Source organism: Phoenix dactylifera, unplaced genomic scaffold, assembly GCF_009389715.1.
Source record: "Phoenix dactylifera cultivar Barhee BC4 unplaced genomic scaffold, palm_55x_up_171113_PBpolish2nd_filt_p 000437F, whole genome shotgun sequence".
Lineage (NCBI taxonomy): Eukaryota > Viridiplantae > Streptophyta > Magnoliopsida > Arecales > Arecaceae > Phoenix > Phoenix dactylifera.
Window position 1 is genome coordinate 72,346 of NW_024067872.1, and position 17,742 is coordinate 90,087.

Genomic DNA, 17,742 nt, shown 5'->3' on the forward strand with positions numbered 1-17,742 from the left:
AGGGATCATAAGATAGGCTGCAATAATAGACAATTTGCCTTTGTCATAGGCTACTATCTTCGAGCTCTCGATCTCAGTGTAAATGGTAGTGATCTGTCCTAGAGCAAGTAATGATTTTTCCATTAACACCTTTGTCATAGAAAATTTAACATTTGGCTCTGGCGAATTTTTGTTAGATGTGCAAAAATTCTATCTTGGCCTATTAGAATTTGCCATCGAGACATTTGTGTTGCAGCATATCAAAAATATGGGAGGAACAGATAGAAAAGGGTTTAATTCAAAACTCCATGATAACATTTAGTCCCACATCGGAAGTGGAAGCTATTGGGAGTTTAATATCTCATACGTGGGCCATCGGCCCACCATGATATTAAATTAATTTTTTGTGGGCCCGCGAGTGTTGCAGCTGCACTGTTCTGGTGCACCCAAGATTGGGCAGTAGACGAGGTCAAAGTGTTTTCTACGCCAGACGAGTGTTAGGGGCAGATCACATTATTATTGAGGGGGACACTGTTATGGTGATCGAGGGGATCTTGGGGCCCGAGGGGGACGCGATTGCTTCATGATATTCGCCTTTTGTTAGGCCAATGTGTTGTATTTCGGACCACTCATGTCTTCAGAGAAGCCAAAAACACTGCAGATTGGGCGACATCATATGCGACTCATTACTCCGGAGATTTTTTTTGGAAGACCCACAACTCCGTTTTGTCTCTCTTGTATTCTCTTCTATTGTCTGACTCTTTAGGTAGTGTTCACACTAGAAAAAATAAAGGATTGGGCGGTAGTGAGAAAAGCTATTTTTCTACCTATTAAAAATTAGAATTTTTTTTAAAGCACCTTTAAACCATCAAATTCTATAGGTTATTTTTTTTCTTTATTAAAGATATAATAGATATTTTACACACTTTTCTGAGAAACTAGATGTTCAACCAAATATAAGCCTTTCTAAAATATGTCACTTTTCCATGATCAACCAAACGTGTCAAAACTATTTTTCTTGATATCATATTCTCAGAAATCTTCTCCAAAAAAATATTTCAGCGAGATAAAATTTTTTCTGCGAACCAAATGAATCCTAAAATCACCCACCATATATTTAAAGTGCTCCGAAGCTATCATTCATCTGCCTACACAGATCTCAAAATGGCTAGTAAATAATTCAATGATGGATTGGCACAAAGCAAGGTGATTTTTTTTTCTCACAAAAGATACAACTCCGATCCCCCGTCCTACACCTATCAGCTCGGTCAATATTGGGACAGAGGAGTCGCCTTAATGGACCTAGCAGCCTCCTCTCCAAAAGCATTCATAAAATTTCCTCCTAACCCAGTAACCATTAGTGACAAAGGAAACAATATTTGTATCAAACATAAAGAATGCTCATGAAAGAAAGAATATTTGTAGGTACAGGAGATGAAAGAAAGAAGTTTTATCAAGGTTCCGTCTCACATTCTATCTCCAAAATATAATGTAACAACTGCTACCTCAGTTGGTTGGTACTTCCTCGACCCAGAATTCAAATCATATGCATTTTTTAAAATAATAATAATAAGAAGAAAAAAGCACCATTCAAAGAGATTAGAGTTGTCCGCAAGGAACTAATCCTCGGATCCTTTTTGTAAGATTTCCAAACAGATTAGATTTTATATCTAATACAAGAAGAAAATGACTTACGACAAGATGCAACCATGCATTTTAGCTGCTTTGAGCTTAGTATGGCATTTCAAGTTGGCTCGAGCTGATAGGGAGTTTAATCAAGTAGAATTGGCTGGTGTTAATTCAAAGGTGATCCGGAGACCCTATTTGAAGTGCAAGATAGAGGATCAAATGCCTTGTTGCAACTTAGAGCTTTGAGGTGATCGTACGCATTCCCTATCTAATTAGAAGTCCTTTAAATCCATGGCAGCTCTGGACGAAATATGACTCCGTGCTTCTTCCAATCCGAGCCTCAGGAATCTTAAGATCACTTGTTGCATTTGCAAGAGTCTGTTTATTGCAGTTCATCAAGCTGACAATTACTATAATTATAGGCCCCGTCAATGAAAAAAATTTTAGAGGGATCATAAGATAGGCGACAATAATAGACAATTTGCCTTCGTCATAACCAAGCTACCATCTTCGATCTCTCAATCTCAGGGTAAATGGTAGCGATCCGCCTTACAACAAGTAATGAATTTTCCATTAACACCTTTGTCATAGAAAATTTAACATTTGGCTGTGGCGAATTTTTGTTAGTTGTGTAAATATTCTATCTTGGCCTATTAGAATTTACCATCGAGGCAATTTGTGTTGCAGCATATCAAAAATATGGGAGGAAGAGATAGAAACGGGTTAAATTCAAAACTCCTTGTTAACGTTTAGTCCCACATCGGAAGTGGAACCTATTGGGAGGAGCCACTGTTGCAATAAAAGAAGGTCGAAGCCTCATTTAGAAGTCATACCTTTCTCGGCCTTTTGGCTAAGATCAAGTGTAGTATCTGTTCTTATCAGTTTAATATCTGATACGTGGGCCATCGGCCCACCATGATATTAAATTAATTTTTTGTGGGGGAGGGCCCACCCCGGTGGCTTGCCATCGGGGCCCTCGAGCGTCGCCCATGCGTTGCACTACTGCACGGGCCTGGCGCACCCCTACCAAATCTAAGCTCTAAATTTTGTTCATTTTCTTCGCCTCATTTCGTAGCGGGGTTTCAGACTTTCAGCCTGCGTGGGCGAAGGGGTGGCTGCAGGCTGACTCTAGAGGCAACCATCGGAGAGAGGTCGATCCAGGAGGGGATCAAAGAAAGTAGAGATTATCGAAAATGGCGATGGATGGCAGAAGGGCGAAGCGATGCTTACTACCACCTTACTCTCCACTTCAAGACTACAACGGACCGAGGCTTATGACAAGATGGAAAAGTAGCATTCTAATGAGAAAAGCTATTTTTTTTTTCAAAAGTAACTTTAAGCCATTAAAATTCATATAGGTAGAATTTTTTTCTTTATTTCATATAATTTTTCTGATAAAGTAAATACTCAACTAAATATAAATCACTTTTAAATGTCACTTTCTCATGATCAACCAAATATATTAAAACCATATTTTTAGACATCATATTCCCAAGAATCTTTTCAAAAAAAAGGGTTTTTTGTATGGATATCCCTCTAAATATCATATTTTGCGTAAATACCCTTCTAAAATTGATATTTGCATGTATATCCTCATCAAACTCTGTTATTATACAAATTTCCTTAATAGTTCTAACAGTATTAAAAAAATCATATTTATATTAATTAAAAATAAAATTAAAATTTGAAATGATGTTATTAGCCTCACCCTTCTCACACACTGGCTTCCCCCCGACCCGCACCGCCGCGTCCCCCCACCCCACCCCCACCCCCCGCCCTGTGCGGTGCCCGGCTCCCCCCCCCCCCTCCCCAGCCCCATGACCCCCCCAGCGCCTGGCTCCCCCACCGCCCCCCCCCCCCCCCCCCCCGGGCGCGGCGCCCGGCTTCCCCCCGACCCCGCACCCCCCCCCCCATCGGCGACTTCCCCCCTGCCCGCCCCCCGCGTATCGGGATCGCGATCGCGATGGCGAGATCGCGATCACGCGGACCATGGGGAGCGAGATCAAGATCACGCAGGCCATGGGGAGCGAGGTCGGCCCGAAAACGCGATACAGCTCGCTCGCGATCTCCTTCCTCCTTCCTTCCTGTTCTATAATCCAATAAATGATAAACAATTCTTACTCCTAAATCTATCCTCTCCAAAAATTAGTCGTGAACGCAATCCATTCTTCAAATCTTCCAAATCTCTCTTATCTTTCATTGTCAGGATGCAACTCTATATTTAATCAAAAAGGGTACAACAAAAAATTTAAAAGATATGCCAAGTGGATCTGTAAGCTAGATATCTACCTTGAAAATAAGTAAACAACGATGACTCAAGCTCAATGCAATATCTGTTAAACCAAAATAATAATAATAATAATAATAATAATTCACACCATCTGTTTCCCTGACTCTAATATACTTTGATTATGAAATGCTTCACATTTCATTCTAATAGACACATAGAACAATATTTGGAATTGAATATTATATGCTAATTCATAGAAGTAACACACTATCCAACATAAAATTAGAATTTAAAGAAGAAGCTCAATACAATCAGTTAACAGAATAGCTGAGATCCAAATGCATTTCCCAATAAATATAGGATTATAAATATAGGATTATAGAACCAAATGCATTTCCCAATAAATATAGGATTATAAAGGCTATCACATTAATTAATATATCTAAATTCTTTCCATCTATTAGGATTATTTTTTTTGCGTATATACCCTTCTAAATATAGAAAATTGTATGAATATCCTTGTAAAGTTACTATTTTCCGCACGAAAGATACCCCAATCCCTTGTCCTAAACCTATCATCTCCATCAATATTGGGATAGAGGAATCGCCTTAATGGACTTGGCAGCTTCCTCTGCAAAGGCATTCACAAAATTTCCTCCTAACCCAATAACTGTTAGTGACAAAGGAAACAATATTTGGATCAAACATAAGAGAATGTTCATGAAAGAAAGAAGGTTTGTAGGTACAGGGGATGAAAGAAGTTTTATCAAGGTTCCGTCTCAAATTCTCTCATCAAAAATTCAATGTAACAACTGCTAGCACAGTTGCCTGGTACCTCCTCAATTCAAATTATATGCATCACTTAAAATAATAATAATAATAATAAAAGCATCATTCAAAGAGATTGGATCTGTCTTAGAGCAAGTAATGATTTTTCCATTAACACCTTTGTCATAGAAAATTTAACATTTGGCTGTGGTGAATTTTTGTTAGTTGTGCAAAAATTTTATCTTGGCCTATTAGAATTTGCCATCGAGGCAATTTGTGTTGCAGCATATCAAAAATATGGGAGGAACAGATAGAAAAGGGTTAAATTCAAAACTCCTTGATAACATTTAGTCCCACATCAGAAGTGGAAGCTGTTGCTGGTGGTCCAAACCGAGAACGATTGGCACAGCGGTGTGAACGGGGTTCCGTTTGAGTTACCTTGGTTGGTGTTGATTGCGCTCCACCTTCCACCGGGAAACCTGCAAGCAAGCCCCGCACCACCACTGGGGTAGTGGGGGCCCTCCGACGATCAAGTCAGAGAAGATTGGAGGAGAAAGAGAGATAATAGTAGCAAGTAAGAGAATGCTCCGGAAGTTCTTGCTTACCTCCCCCCTTCTCCCCCCAGCCGCATATATACCAGGCTGGGGGGTCCTTCTGGGGGGTTGGTCATCGTGTAGCACGATGGAGCTGCCACTGACATGGCCGTTACAGGGCGTCGTGGGGCAGCGCTGGGTACGGCCATGACAGGGCGTAGTGGAGCTCCGCTTTGTACGGCTGTTACAGGGGATCGTGGAGCAGCGCCGGATACGACCGTTGCAGGGAGTAGTGGAGCAGAGGGCCGCGGCGTGCTTCAGGGGAACAGCCTGTCGTTGTCGAGAGATTACCGACTCGGGGTCGGACTGCTGGATCAAGGGGCAGCCGACTCGGGGTCGGGCTGCGAAGCCGAAGATATCCGACTCGGGGTCGGACTGCTGGATCAAGGGACAGCCGACTCGGGGTCGGGCTGCGAAGCCGAAGATATCCGACTCGGGGTCAGACAGCTGGATCTAGGGGCAGCCGACTCGGGGTCGGGCTGCGAAGCCGAAGATATCCGACTTGGGGTCGGACAGCTGGATCAAGGGGCAGCCGACTCGGGGTCAGGCTGCGGAGCCGAAGATATCCGACTCGGGGTCGGATTACTGGATCAAGGGACTGCCGTAGTCTTCCTGGGTGCGCGTGCCGGTCACGTGGGGCGTGGCGGCTAAGTTCCCCCGTAACAGTAGCCCCCCACTTCCGAGCCTGGAACCAGGAGGGGAACGGGTGAAGGGAGTGATGCTTCGAGATTGCCGCCATCCCTCGGAAAGGCGCGCGCGCTTCGAGCTCCCCGCCTCCTTTATGGCGTATAGCGGTTGTCGCTGATCTGGCAGTCTGCGGATTTCGGCGGACATCCTTCCTCTTTTTAACTCTTGGTAGCGTCTCGCCGACTCCTGACTCTCGAAGTTCTTCCGGCGCTAGGCCAGGCATCCGAGGGTTAGGCCTCAGAAAATTCTTCCGGCGCTAAGCCAGGCATCCGAGGGTTAGGCCCCAGGAGATTCTTCCGGCGCTAAGCCAGGCATCCGAGGGTTAGGCCTCAGGAAATTCGTCCGGCGCTAGGCCAGGCATCCAAGGGTTAGGCCTCAGGAAATTCTTCCGGCGCTAAGCCAGGCATCCGAGGGTTAGGCCTCAGGAAATTCGTCCGGCGCTAGGCCAGGCATCCGAGGGTTAGGCCTCAGGAAATTCTTCCGGCGCTAAGCTAGGCATCCGAGGGTTAGGCCTCAGGAAATTCGTCCGGCGCTAAGCCAGGCATCCGAGGGTTAGGCCTCAGGAAATTCGTCCGGCGCTAGGCCAGGCATCTGAGGGTTAGGCCTCAGGAAATTCTTCCGGCGCTAAGCCAGGCATCCGAGGGTTAGGCCTCAGGAAATTCGTCCGGCGCTAAGCCAGGCATCCGAGGGTTAGGCCTCAGAAAATTCGTCCGGCGCTAAGCCAGGCATCCGAGGGTTAAGCCTCAGGAAATTCGTCCGGCGCTAGGCCAGGCATCCGAGGGTTAGGCCTCAGGAAATTCTTCCGGCGCTAAGCCAGGCATCCGAGGGTTAGGCCTCAGGAAATTCTTCCGGCGCTAAGCCAGGCATCCGAGGGTTAGGCCTCAGGAAATTCGTCCGGCGCTAGGCCAGGCATCCGAGGGTTAGGCCTCAGGAAATTCCGCTCGTTGGTCGGCCAAGGCTGGCGCAAGCCGAGGCGACCGGTCGGGGCTTCAGGCTAGTCTGCTCCCGGGATGATCATCGGGTTAGCCTGGCATCCGAGGGCCGAGCCTCGGGAAATTCCGCTCGTTGGTCGGCCAAGGCTGGCGCAAGCCGAGGCGACCGGTCGGGGCTTCAGGCTAGTCTGCTCCCGGGATGATCATCGGGTTAGCCTGGCATCCGAGGGCCGAGCCTCGGGAAATTCCGCTCGTTGGTCGGCCAAGGCTGGCGCAAGCCGAGGCGACCGGTCGGGGCTTCAGGCTAGTCTGCTCCCGGGATGGTCATCGGGTTAGCCTGGCATCCGAGGGCCGAGCCTCGGAAAATTCCGCTCGTTGGTCGGCCAAGGCTGGCGCAAGCCGAGGCGACCGGTCGGGGCTTCAGGCTAGTCTGCTCCCGGGATGATCATCGGGTTAGCCTGGCATCCGAGGGCCGAGCCTCGGGAAATTCCGCTCGTTGGTCGGCCAAGGCTGGCGCAAGCCGAGGCGACCGGTCGGGGCTTCAGGCTAGTCTGCTCCCGGGATGATCATCGGGTTAGCCTGGCATCCGAGGGCCGAGCCTCGGGAAATTCCGCTCGTTGGTCGGCCAAGGCTGGCGCAAGCCGAGACGACCGGTCGGGGCTTCAGGCTAGTCTGCTCCCGGGATGATCATCGGGTTAGTCGGGGCTTCAGGCTAGTCTGCTCCCGGGATGATCATCGGGTTAGCCTGGCATCCGAGGGCTGAGCCTCGGGAAATTCCGCTCGTTGGTCGGCCAAGGCTGGCGCAAGCCGAGGCGACCGGTCGGGGCTTCAGGCTAGTCTGCTCCCGGGATGGTCATCGGGTTAGCCTGGCATCCGAGGGCCGAGCCTCGAGAAATTCCGCTCGTTGGTCGGCCAAGGCTGGCGCAAGCCGAGGCGACCGGTCGGGGCTTCAGGCTAGTCTACTCCCGGGATGATCATCGGGTTAGCCTGGCATCCGGGGGCCGAGCCTCGGGAAATTCCGCTCGTTGGTCGGCCAAGGCTGGCGCAAGCCGAGGCGACCGGTCGGGGCTTCAGGCTAGTCTGCTCCCGGGATGATCATTGGGTTAGCCTGGCATCCGAGGGCCGAGCCTCGGAAAATTCCACTCGTTGGTCGGCCAAGGCTGGCGCAAGCCGAGGCGACCGGTCGGGGCTTCAGGCTAGTCTGCTCCCGGGATGATCATTGGGTTAGCCTGGCATCCGAGGGCCGAGCCTCGGAAAATTCCGCTCGTTGGTCGGCCAAGGCTGGCGCAAGCCGAGGCGACCGGTCGGGGCTTCAGGCTAGTCTGCTCCCGGGATGATCATCGGGTTAGCCTGGCATCCGAGGGCCGAGCCTCGGGAAATTCCGCTCGTTGGTCGGCCAAGGCTGGCGCAAGCCGAGGCGACCGGTCGGAGCTTCAGGCTAGTCTGCTCCCGGGATGATCATCGGGTTAGCCTGGCATCCGAGGGCCGAGCCTCGGAAAATTCCGCTCGTTGGTCGGCCAAGGCTGGCGCAAGCCGAGGCGACCGGTCGGGGCTTCAGGCTAGTCTGCTCCCGGGATGGTCATCGGGTTAGCCTGGCATCCGAGGGCCGAGCCTCGGAAAATTCCGCTCGTTGGTCGGCCAAGGCTGGCGCAAGCCGAGGCGACCGGTCGGGGCTTCAGGCTAGTCTGCTCCCGGGATGATCATCGGGTTAGCCTGGCATCCGAGGGCCGAGCCTCGGGAAATTCCGCTCGTTGGTCGGCCAAGGCTGGCGCAAGCCGAGGCGACCGGTCGGGGCTTCAGGCTAGTCTGCTCCCGGGATGATCATCGGGTTAGCCTGGCATCCGAGGGCCGAGCCTCGGGAAATTCCGCTCGTTGGCCACGCGCCCGTCGCTTGCCACTCGACGGGATTTCTCCGTGTCCAGCTACGATCGTGTTTCTCCTCCTCTCCAAGCGTCGCCTGGGGAACACCAGAAGGGCATTAAATGCTAATTGAAGCGTTACCTGGGAAATCGGGCCGCCAGTTGCTGCTTGCAAGGAGTGTCAGTTAAGCGGCCGCGATACGCGCGTTCTTCGAGGCGGATGCGGCCTGGGCGCGAGCGGAGATACGTGGACCGAGGGATACATGCCGCCCGGAGTGTCCTTGGATAGCCTTGATTTTGTCCGGGTTTGCTTCGATACCCCGCTGGTTGACAATGAAACCAAGGAACCTCCCGGCCGAAGCGCCGAAGGCGCACTTCGCCGGGTTCAGCTTCATGCGAAACTTCCGCAAGGTGGTGAAAGTCTCCTCCAGGTCCGCGATGTGCTGATCTGCATGGCGGCTCTTCACCAGCATATCGTCCACGTACACCTCCATGTTCCGGCCGATTTGCTCTTTAAAGATTTTGTTGACGAGGCGCTGGTAAGTGGCGCCAGCATTCTTCAGACCGAAAGGCATCACCTTGTAGCAGTACAGCCCCCGGTCTGTTATAAAAGCAGTTTTCTCCTCGTCCTGTGGAGCCATCATTATCTGGTTGTAGCCAGAGAAGGCGTCCATGAAAGACAGCAGCTGATATCCGGAAGTCGCGTCGACCAGTTGGTCTATCCGCGGAAGCGGAAAGCTATCCTTGGGGCATGCCTTGTTCAGGTCGGTGTAGTCGACGCACATCCTCCACTTTCCGCTCGCCTTCCGGACAAGTACGACATTTGCCAGCCATTCGGGGTAGCTGACCTCCCTTATGAATCCTGCCTCCAAGAGCTTGTCTACCTCCTGGTCGACCACTCGGATCCGATCCGGGGCACAGTGTCTCTTCTTCTGTTTTACCGGTCGGTGGGTCGGGTCGACGTTGAGGGCGTGAGAAATGACCTCCGGGTCGATCCCAGGTACATCGGCCGCCGACCAGGCAAACACATCGACATTGGCTCGGAGGAATTCCACCAACCGGGCCCGAGCTCCCGGGTCGAGATTGGCGCCGACCCGGATCGTCCTGTCCGGGCGACCTTCCTCGAGGGGAACTTCGATCACACCCTCGGCCGGCTCCCCGTGCCGCAAGGCCACCTCGTCTCTGGCGTCGAGGGACTCGACGCTTAAGGCTTCTACGGGCTTCTTCCCTTTGAGAGTTGCTAGGAAACATTGCCTTGCGGTCGGTTGGTCACCTCGGACCTCTCCAATCCCGGCCGCCGTGGGGAACCGCATGAGCAAGTGGTACGTAGAGACCACCGCGCGAAGGGCGTTCAGTCCGGGTCGTCCGAGGATAGCGTTGTAGGCCGAGGGAACACGGACGACCAAGAACCCGAGCCGCACCGTGGCTTCTGCGGGTGCAACGCCCGCAGTCACAGGCAGCTCAACGACACCTTCGGCCGAGATAGCGTCACCAGTAAATCCTATGAGGGGGGTGGATGTTTTGTGCAACAATTGTCTGGACAAGCTCATCTTTTGGAAGGCCTCGTAAAACAAAATGTCAGCTGAGCTTCCACTATCCACAAGAACACGCCTTACATCGTAGTTTGCCATAGTGAGGGAGATCACCATGGCGTCATCGTGGGGGGTCTGAACCCCCTTTACATCTTCATCACAAAAAGTGATTACATTACCGACCCTCTGCCTCTTTGCGACGGCTGCCCCTGACGCTTCAGTCGAGCCCCCTGCGTTCCTCTCGGGCCGGGGGCAGCCCCCAGTGATAGTGTGGATCACGCCCGCGACGGGTCGATTCTGCTCCCGAGGCTCCTGAGGGGCCGGGTCGGCCGGACGCGGGTCTGCGGGGGGACGTCGGTCGTTCACATATCGACCGAGACGCCCTCGGCGGATGAGAGCCTCGATCTCGTCCCGAAGCTGGAAGCAGTCTTCGGTGTCGTGGCCGTGGTCCCGGTGGTACTCACAGTACGCCCGAGAGGGCCTCCTCCTAGGAATCTTCTTCATCTGTCTCGGGACCGGGAGGTCCTCCCGCCCCTTGATTTCCATGAGGATCTGGGCCCGGGGAGTCAGGAGAGGAGTGTACCGGGTGAAACGTCGGGGCGGAGAACGAGGGCGTAGGGCGCCGTGGTTCCTCGCCGGCGACAGGCTTCTGCGCCGACGTTGAGGCGTCAGGCTCCTCTGGCGTGCCTCTTTTCGCCTTTTCTTCCCGAGCTTTGGAGGGATCTCGGCGGCCTCCTTGCTCCGGTGGGCGGCCGCCTCCTCGGTGTCCGCATACTGGTTCGCCCGGGACAACAGCTCCGGGAAGCTCCGCGGCAGGCGTTTGTCCAGGGAGAAGGTGAGTCTGCCCTTTCGGAAGCCACGCTTCAGGGCTGAAAGAGCCACCTCCTGGCTCAGGTTCCGGACTTCCAGCGTAGCCTTGTTGAAGCGGGTAAGATAATCCCGCAAGCTTTCTCCCTCGTTTTGCCGGACATCAAAGAGGGAGTCGGAGACCAGTCGCCGCCGGCTACTGACGGCGAAATGGGTGATGAAGAGGCGAGTAAACTGGTCGAAGGACTGGATTGAGTTAGCCTCCAAGCCGGCGAACCACGCCCTTGCCGGGCCACGGAGGGTCGCCGGGAAGGCCTTGCAGAGGAGAGGATCTGATGCTCCGTGGAGGAGCATAAGGGTCCTGAAACTCTCGACGTGATCCCGCGGGTCCGCCGCCCCGTCATAGGGCTCGATCGCCGGCATTTTAAACCCCGGCGGATTCGGGATCCGCAGGATCCTCGAGGCAAGCGCCGGCTGGGAGGAGATCTCCAAGTCGGCGAAGGGATCTTTGGAGTGGCCCTTCAGGACCTGGAGTTGTCGGTGGAGATCGTCCACCCGCCGGTCCAGGGAGCGCGACCGATGGGTGGGAGACAAGGAGCACCGAGAGGGGGACCGACTGGAGCGCGGGTTTCTTGAGGACTGGGGGGTCTGGGAACGCGCCCGGGCCCGCCTCTCGTACCCCGCGCAGCTCCGATGGGAAGGTCCCGGCAGAATGGACCGTGCTCGAGAATCTTCCTCGCGCCGGCGCTCCTCCCCATGGGAGAGGAAGGAGCGCGGGTTGAGGAGGACAGGTGAGCGCTCAGGGAGCAGCGGCTCCTGGGCCCGCTGCGGCGCCCGAGACATCACACCCTGCAGGTTCTGCACTGCCTCCGCGAGAGTGCGAACCTGCTGGGCTAGCTGGTCGGACTGAGCGGCTTCGACCATCTGAATGGGAGGTGGAGCGGTGGAGTGTTGCTGAGAATGTGTTGGAGACGCAGCGGCCTCCCGGCCGGAGGCGCGAGAGGCCCCGCGACCGGAGGCATTGGAAGCTCCACGACCACCTCGCCGTGCCATTACAATCGCTCTGAGATTCGATGCCCTTCCTCTAGCGCCAACTGTTGCTGGTGGTCCAAACCGAGAACGATTGGCACAGCGGTGTGAACGGGGTTCCGTTTGAGTTGCCTTGGTTGGTGTTGATTGCGCTCCACCTTCCACCGGGAAACCTGCAAGCAAGCCCCGCACCACCACTGGGGTAGTGGGGGCCCTCCGACGATCAAGTCAGAGGAGATTGGAGGAGAAAGAGAGATAATAGTAGCAAGTAAGAGAATGCTCTGGAAGTTCTTGCTTACCTCCCCCCTTCTCCCCCCAGCCGCATATATACCAGGCTGGGGGGTCCTTCTGGGGGGTTGGTCATCGTGTAGCACGATGGAGCTGCCACTGACATGGCCGTTACAGGGCGTCGTGGGGCAGCGCTGGGTACGGCCATGACAGGGCGTAGTGGAGCTCCGCTTTGTACGGCTGTTACAGGGGATCGTGGAGCAGCGCCGGATACGACCGTTGCAGGGAGTAGTGGAGCAGAGGGCCGCGGCGTGCTTCAGGGGAATAGCCTGTCGTTGTCGAGAGATTACCGACTCGGGGTCGGACTGCTGGATCAAGGGGCAGCCGACTCGGGGTCGGGCTGCGAAGCCGAAGATATCCGACTCGGGGTCGGACTGCTGGATCAAGGGACAGCCGACTCGGGGTCGGGCTGCGAAGCCGAAGATATCCGACTCGGGGTCGGACAGCTGGATCTAGGGGCAGCCGACTCGGGGTCGGGCTGCGAAGCCGAAGATATCCGACTTGGGGTCGGACAGCTGGATCAAGGGGCAGCCGACTCGGGGTCAGGCTGCGGAGCCGAAGATATCCGACTCGGGGTCGGATTACTGGATCAAGGGACTGCCGTAGTCTTCCTGGGTGCGCGTGCCGATCACGTGGGGCGTGGCGGCTAAGTTCCCCCGTAACAGTATCTGATGTGGGGTCGGAACCCCGACACCCGCCCGCACACCGGCCGAGCAGGAAAAGCATCTGCGTCCCTCCCGAGGTATTGTCCGCTCTGGGATTGCCGCTTTCGGGTCTGCGGGAGGTCGCCCAGGGCCGGAGCCCAATGACAGTCCCAATGACAGTCCCGAGCCCTAACGGCGCGGGGGTCCGCGGAGGTACTACCCCTACCCTCACGGTTTTGTCCTACAAAAGGGCCCTCGGTAAGGAGAGGTTATTGAGCCCCCCATTTAAGGCACAGACCTTTCCGCTGATTAGCCGATGTGGGACTAAACTGGGAACCCCATCCCACAACACAGCCCCCCCAGCGGGAAGGTCTGTGCGTGGCCGGGGCCCTTCCTCTAGCGCCATCTGATGTGGGGTCGGAACCCCGACACCCGCCCGCACACCGGCCGAGCAGGGAAAGCATCTGCGTCCCTCCCGAGATATTGTCCGCTCTGGGATTGCCGCTTTCGGGTCTGCGGGAGGTCGCCCAGGGCCGGAGCCCAATGACAGTCCCGAGCCCTAACGGCGCGGGGGTCCGCGGAGGTACTACCCCTACCCTCACGGTTTTATCCTACAAAAGGGCCCTCGGTAAGGAGAGGTTATTGAGCCCCCCATTTAAGGCACAGACCTTTCCGCTGATTAGCCGATGTAGGACTAAACTGGGAACCCCATCCCACAACAGAAGCTATTGAGAATTTAATATCTCATACATGGGCCATCGGCCCACCATGATATTAAATTAATTTTTTTCCGGGCGCGGGACCACCATGGTGGCTTGCCATTGGGGCCCGCAAGCGTCGCCAATGCGTTGCAGCTGCACGGTCCTGGCGCACCCCTACCAAATCTTATCTTTAAATTATGTTAGGCGGGTGCCTAGAAGAGGCAACCGTGCCGGGAGGTTTCTGGAGGTAGACTGTATTATGATTGAGAGGGGACTCTGCTATAGTGATTGAGGGGATCTTGGAGCCCGAGGGGACACAGTTGCTTCATAATATTCGCTTTTTGTTAGATGAGTGTGTTATATTTCGGGCCACTCATATCTTCAAAGAGGCCAATAGCACTGTAGATTGAGTGGCATCATATGCGACTCATCACTCTGGAGATTTTCTTTGGGAGACCCACAACTCCGTTTTGTCTCTTTTGTCTGACTCTTTGGGCTGTATTCATCCTAAGTGTAGGTGAGTTGCCGATGTACCAAAAAAAAAAGAAAATTGGGCGGTAGTGAGAAAAGCTATTTTTCTACCTATTAAAAATTAGTTTTTTTAAAAAAAAGCACCTTTAAACCATTAAAATCTATAGATAAATTTTTTTCTTTATTAAATATATAATAGATATTTTATACAACTTTTCTGAAAAACTAAATGCTCAACTAAATATAAGCCTCTCTAAAATATGCCACTTTTCTATGATCAACGAAACATGCCAAAACTATTTTTCTAGACATCATATTCTCAGAAATCTTTCAAAAAAAAAATATTTCAGTAAGAAAAATTTTTCTGCGAACCAAATGAGCCCTAAGATCGCCCACCACATATCTAAAGCGCTCCGAAGCCGTCATCCATATGCCTACACAGATCTCAAAATGGCTAGTAAATGATTCAATAATGCATTGGCACAAAGCAAGGTGATTTTTTTTTCGCAGGAAAGATACAACTCCGATCCCTCGTCCTAAACCTATCAGCTCCATCAATATTGGTACACAGGAGTCGCCTTAATGGACCTAGCAGCGTCCTCTCCAAAAGCATTCACAAAACTTCCTCCTAACCCAGTAACCGTCAGTGACAAAGGAAACAATATTTGCATCAAACATAAGAGAATGCTCATGAAAGGAAGGTTTGTAGGTACAGGAGATGAAAGAAAGAAGTTTTATCAAGGTTCCGTCTCACGTTCTATCTCCAAAAATATAATGTAACAACTGCTAGCTCAGTTGGTTGGTACCTCCTCGATCCAGAATTCAAATCATATGCATTATTTAAAATAATAAGAATAAGAAAAAAACACTATTCAAAGAAATTGGAGTTGTCTACAGGGAACTAATCATCGGATCCTTTTTGTAAAATTTCCAAACAGATTAGATTTTATATCTAATACAAGAAGGAAATGACTTGCGACAAGATGCAACCATGCATTTTAGCTGCCTTGAGCTTAGTATGGCATTTCAAGTTGGCTCGAGCTGGCGGGGAGTTTAATCAAGTAGAATTGGCTATTGTGAGCTCAAAGGTGATCCGGAGACCCTATCTGAACTGCAAGATAGAGGATCAAATGCCTGGTTGCTTAGAGCTTTGAGGTGATCGTACGCTTGCCCTATCTAGTTAGAAGTCTTTTAAATCCATGGCAGCTCTGGATGAAATATGACTCGGCACCATCAAGTTGACAATTACTATAATTGTAGGCCCTGTTAACGGACTAATTTTCAGAGGGATCATAAGATAGGATGCAACAATAGACAATTCGCTTACGCTATAGCTAGGCTACTATCTTCGAGCTCTCAATCTTGGTGTAAATGGTAGCGGTCTATCTTACAGAAAGTAACGATCTTTCCATTAACATCTTTGTCATAGAAAATTTAACATTTGGCTATGGCAAATTTTTGTTAGCTGTGCAAAAATTCTATCTTGGCCTATTAGAATTTGCCATCAATGCAATTTGTTTTGCAGCATATCAAAAATATGGGAGGAATAGAAAGAAAAGGGCTAAATTCGAAACTCCTTGATAACATTTAGTCCCACATCGGAAGGGGGAGCTATTGGGAGGAGCCACTGTTGCGATAAACGAAGGTCGAAGCCTCCTTTTGAAATCATACCTTTCTCGGCCTTTTGGCTAAGATCAAGTGTAGTATCTGTTCTTATCAGTTTAATATCTGATACGTGGGCCATCGGCCCACCATGATATTAAATTAATTTTTTGTGGGGGAGGGCCCATCACGGTGGCTTGCCATCGGGGCCCTCGAGCGTCGCCCATGCGTTGCACTGCTGCACGGGCCTGGCGCACCCCTACCAAATCTAATCTTTAAAACTTTAGCAGAGATTGGCAGGACTTCGAGGGCTTTCCTATTGGAGGCGATCACTTTGTATTCAGATTTCCAATATGGCAACCATTTGCCTATGGAGGCATACATATCTATTGTTGTGCGTGCGGTACTACAAAGAAGGAAAGAGGTATCATTATGAGAGATAACGAAGGCAAGGAATCAGAGGAGACTGCTACGGGGATTCAATGGAAAAAATTGCCATCGATGGCATGGATTCTCATCTTAATCGAACTCGACCTCAGCCCATTCTCAAAAGGGCCCATGCAGTTCGCTCTGGGTTTGGTTCGGAAGACTACAACGTAGAGTCCAAGATTTGGGCTGGGCCAAATCGATTGGGCACAGGATCCAACTGGCAAAAAGAAGAACTCCCCTCACACCCAAATTGCCCCGACTCAGGCACCGACGTTGAACCATCCATCAATGCCGGCTTCCGCATCAGCTGGCGATAGAAGATGAATCTAAGACGGCGGTGGGGGGAGTTGGTAGAGTCTGTGATGGCGGCTAAGGGCCTGCAGAATGATGGGAGTGAATGGGTTGAAGAGAAGAATGGACGAAATCAAATTACGGAGGGAAGAGAAGATCGGTCAAAAGAGGCAGATCGAAAGGTAAATACCACATGTCTGTGATCTTATGACCCCGGGGGGGGGGGGGGGGGGGGGGGGGGCGCGATTGGGATGAGACTCGATTGGCCCAGTTCTTCGGGAAGTATCTGGCGGAGCGGGTCCGTTCCCTCTTTTTACCACGGAGTGGTGGACCAGATGTACGAGTGTGGAGTTCCTCTACTAGAACCAGGGTCAGGATGGGCGATCTTTTCCGCATTCTTAAGCAGAAGTATGAGCCCAGTCCGGATTGTGCCTGAATCTGGCGATTGGGACTCCACCCGAGGGTCGCGTTGTTCCTCTGGAAGGTGGCCTGGGACCACCTTCCTACGAGAGCGGTACTTGGAGGTCAAGGATTGAGGATTCCTTTGGAGTGTGGGGTTTGCGGTATATGGTCGAGACGGTGGACCATGCCTTGTTTCAGTGCACATGGGCTAGAGTTACTTAGCGTATGGTAGGGGTCCCGCAGGTGGTGTGGAGCCGTAACGATCAGTTCTTACAGGCCATGTGTCAGGGCTCGCAGTCTCCAGTGCTTCGTCAGGAGGCGGTTTGAGCGAGTTGCACTGCCTACCAGATCTGGTTGGCCAGGAATGCTCGTACATTCGGCGAACGACGTATGTCGCCGAGACTTGTGGTCGAGAGTGCTCGCGTTCAGACGGTTGAGCTGTGTCACACTATCCTCGTTTGAAGGACCTTGATAGCTCGGGACATCTGGGGTTCCCATTCTGTTTCGGCAGTATCCCGTACGGTGTTTTTCACCTGGAAGCCCCCACCCCCGAGTTTTCTTAAGGTCAACTTTGATGGATCAGTCCTGGATAGTGGCACGAGGGGAGGTGCGGGTTTTGTTATTCGGAACCCGTCTGCTTGGGTTGTGGCTGCTGGGGGTAATAAGTTATTTGACACTTCGGCTCCGTGTGCGGAGCTGATAGCTGCCTGAGCGGGCCTTCGCCATGCCCGGTGCGTGTTACAGACCAGGTCCATCATCTTGGAGGAGAATTCAGCCACCGTTATCAGTTGGATCCGGAGGGGTCCAAGGGGTAACAGCTGTGAACATCCATTGCCCCGTGACATTTAGGCTATGGTGAGTGACAGTGG

At 52.1% G+C, this 17,742-nt stretch overlaps 2 non-coding genes and 1 pseudogene across 2 annotated transcripts; all 3 read left to right on the plus strand.

Moving 5' to 3' along the window:
• Positions 1–2,437: 2,437 nt before the first annotated feature.
• LOC113462524 lies at positions 2,438–2,634 on the plus strand. The gene has a single exon (XR_003384992.1). It is a non-coding gene; the product is annotated as a U2 spliceosomal RNA (small nuclear RNA).
• An 11,048-nt stretch (positions 2,635–13,682) lies between these two features.
• Positions 13,683–13,855, plus strand: LOC120106040 (annotated as a pseudogene).
• A 1,961-nt stretch (positions 13,856–15,816) lies between these two features.
• Positions 15,817–16,013, plus strand: LOC113462525. Its single transcript, XR_003384993.1, has one exon. It is a non-coding gene; the product is annotated as a U2 spliceosomal RNA (small nuclear RNA).
• Positions 16,014–17,742: the final 1,729 nt, after the last annotated feature.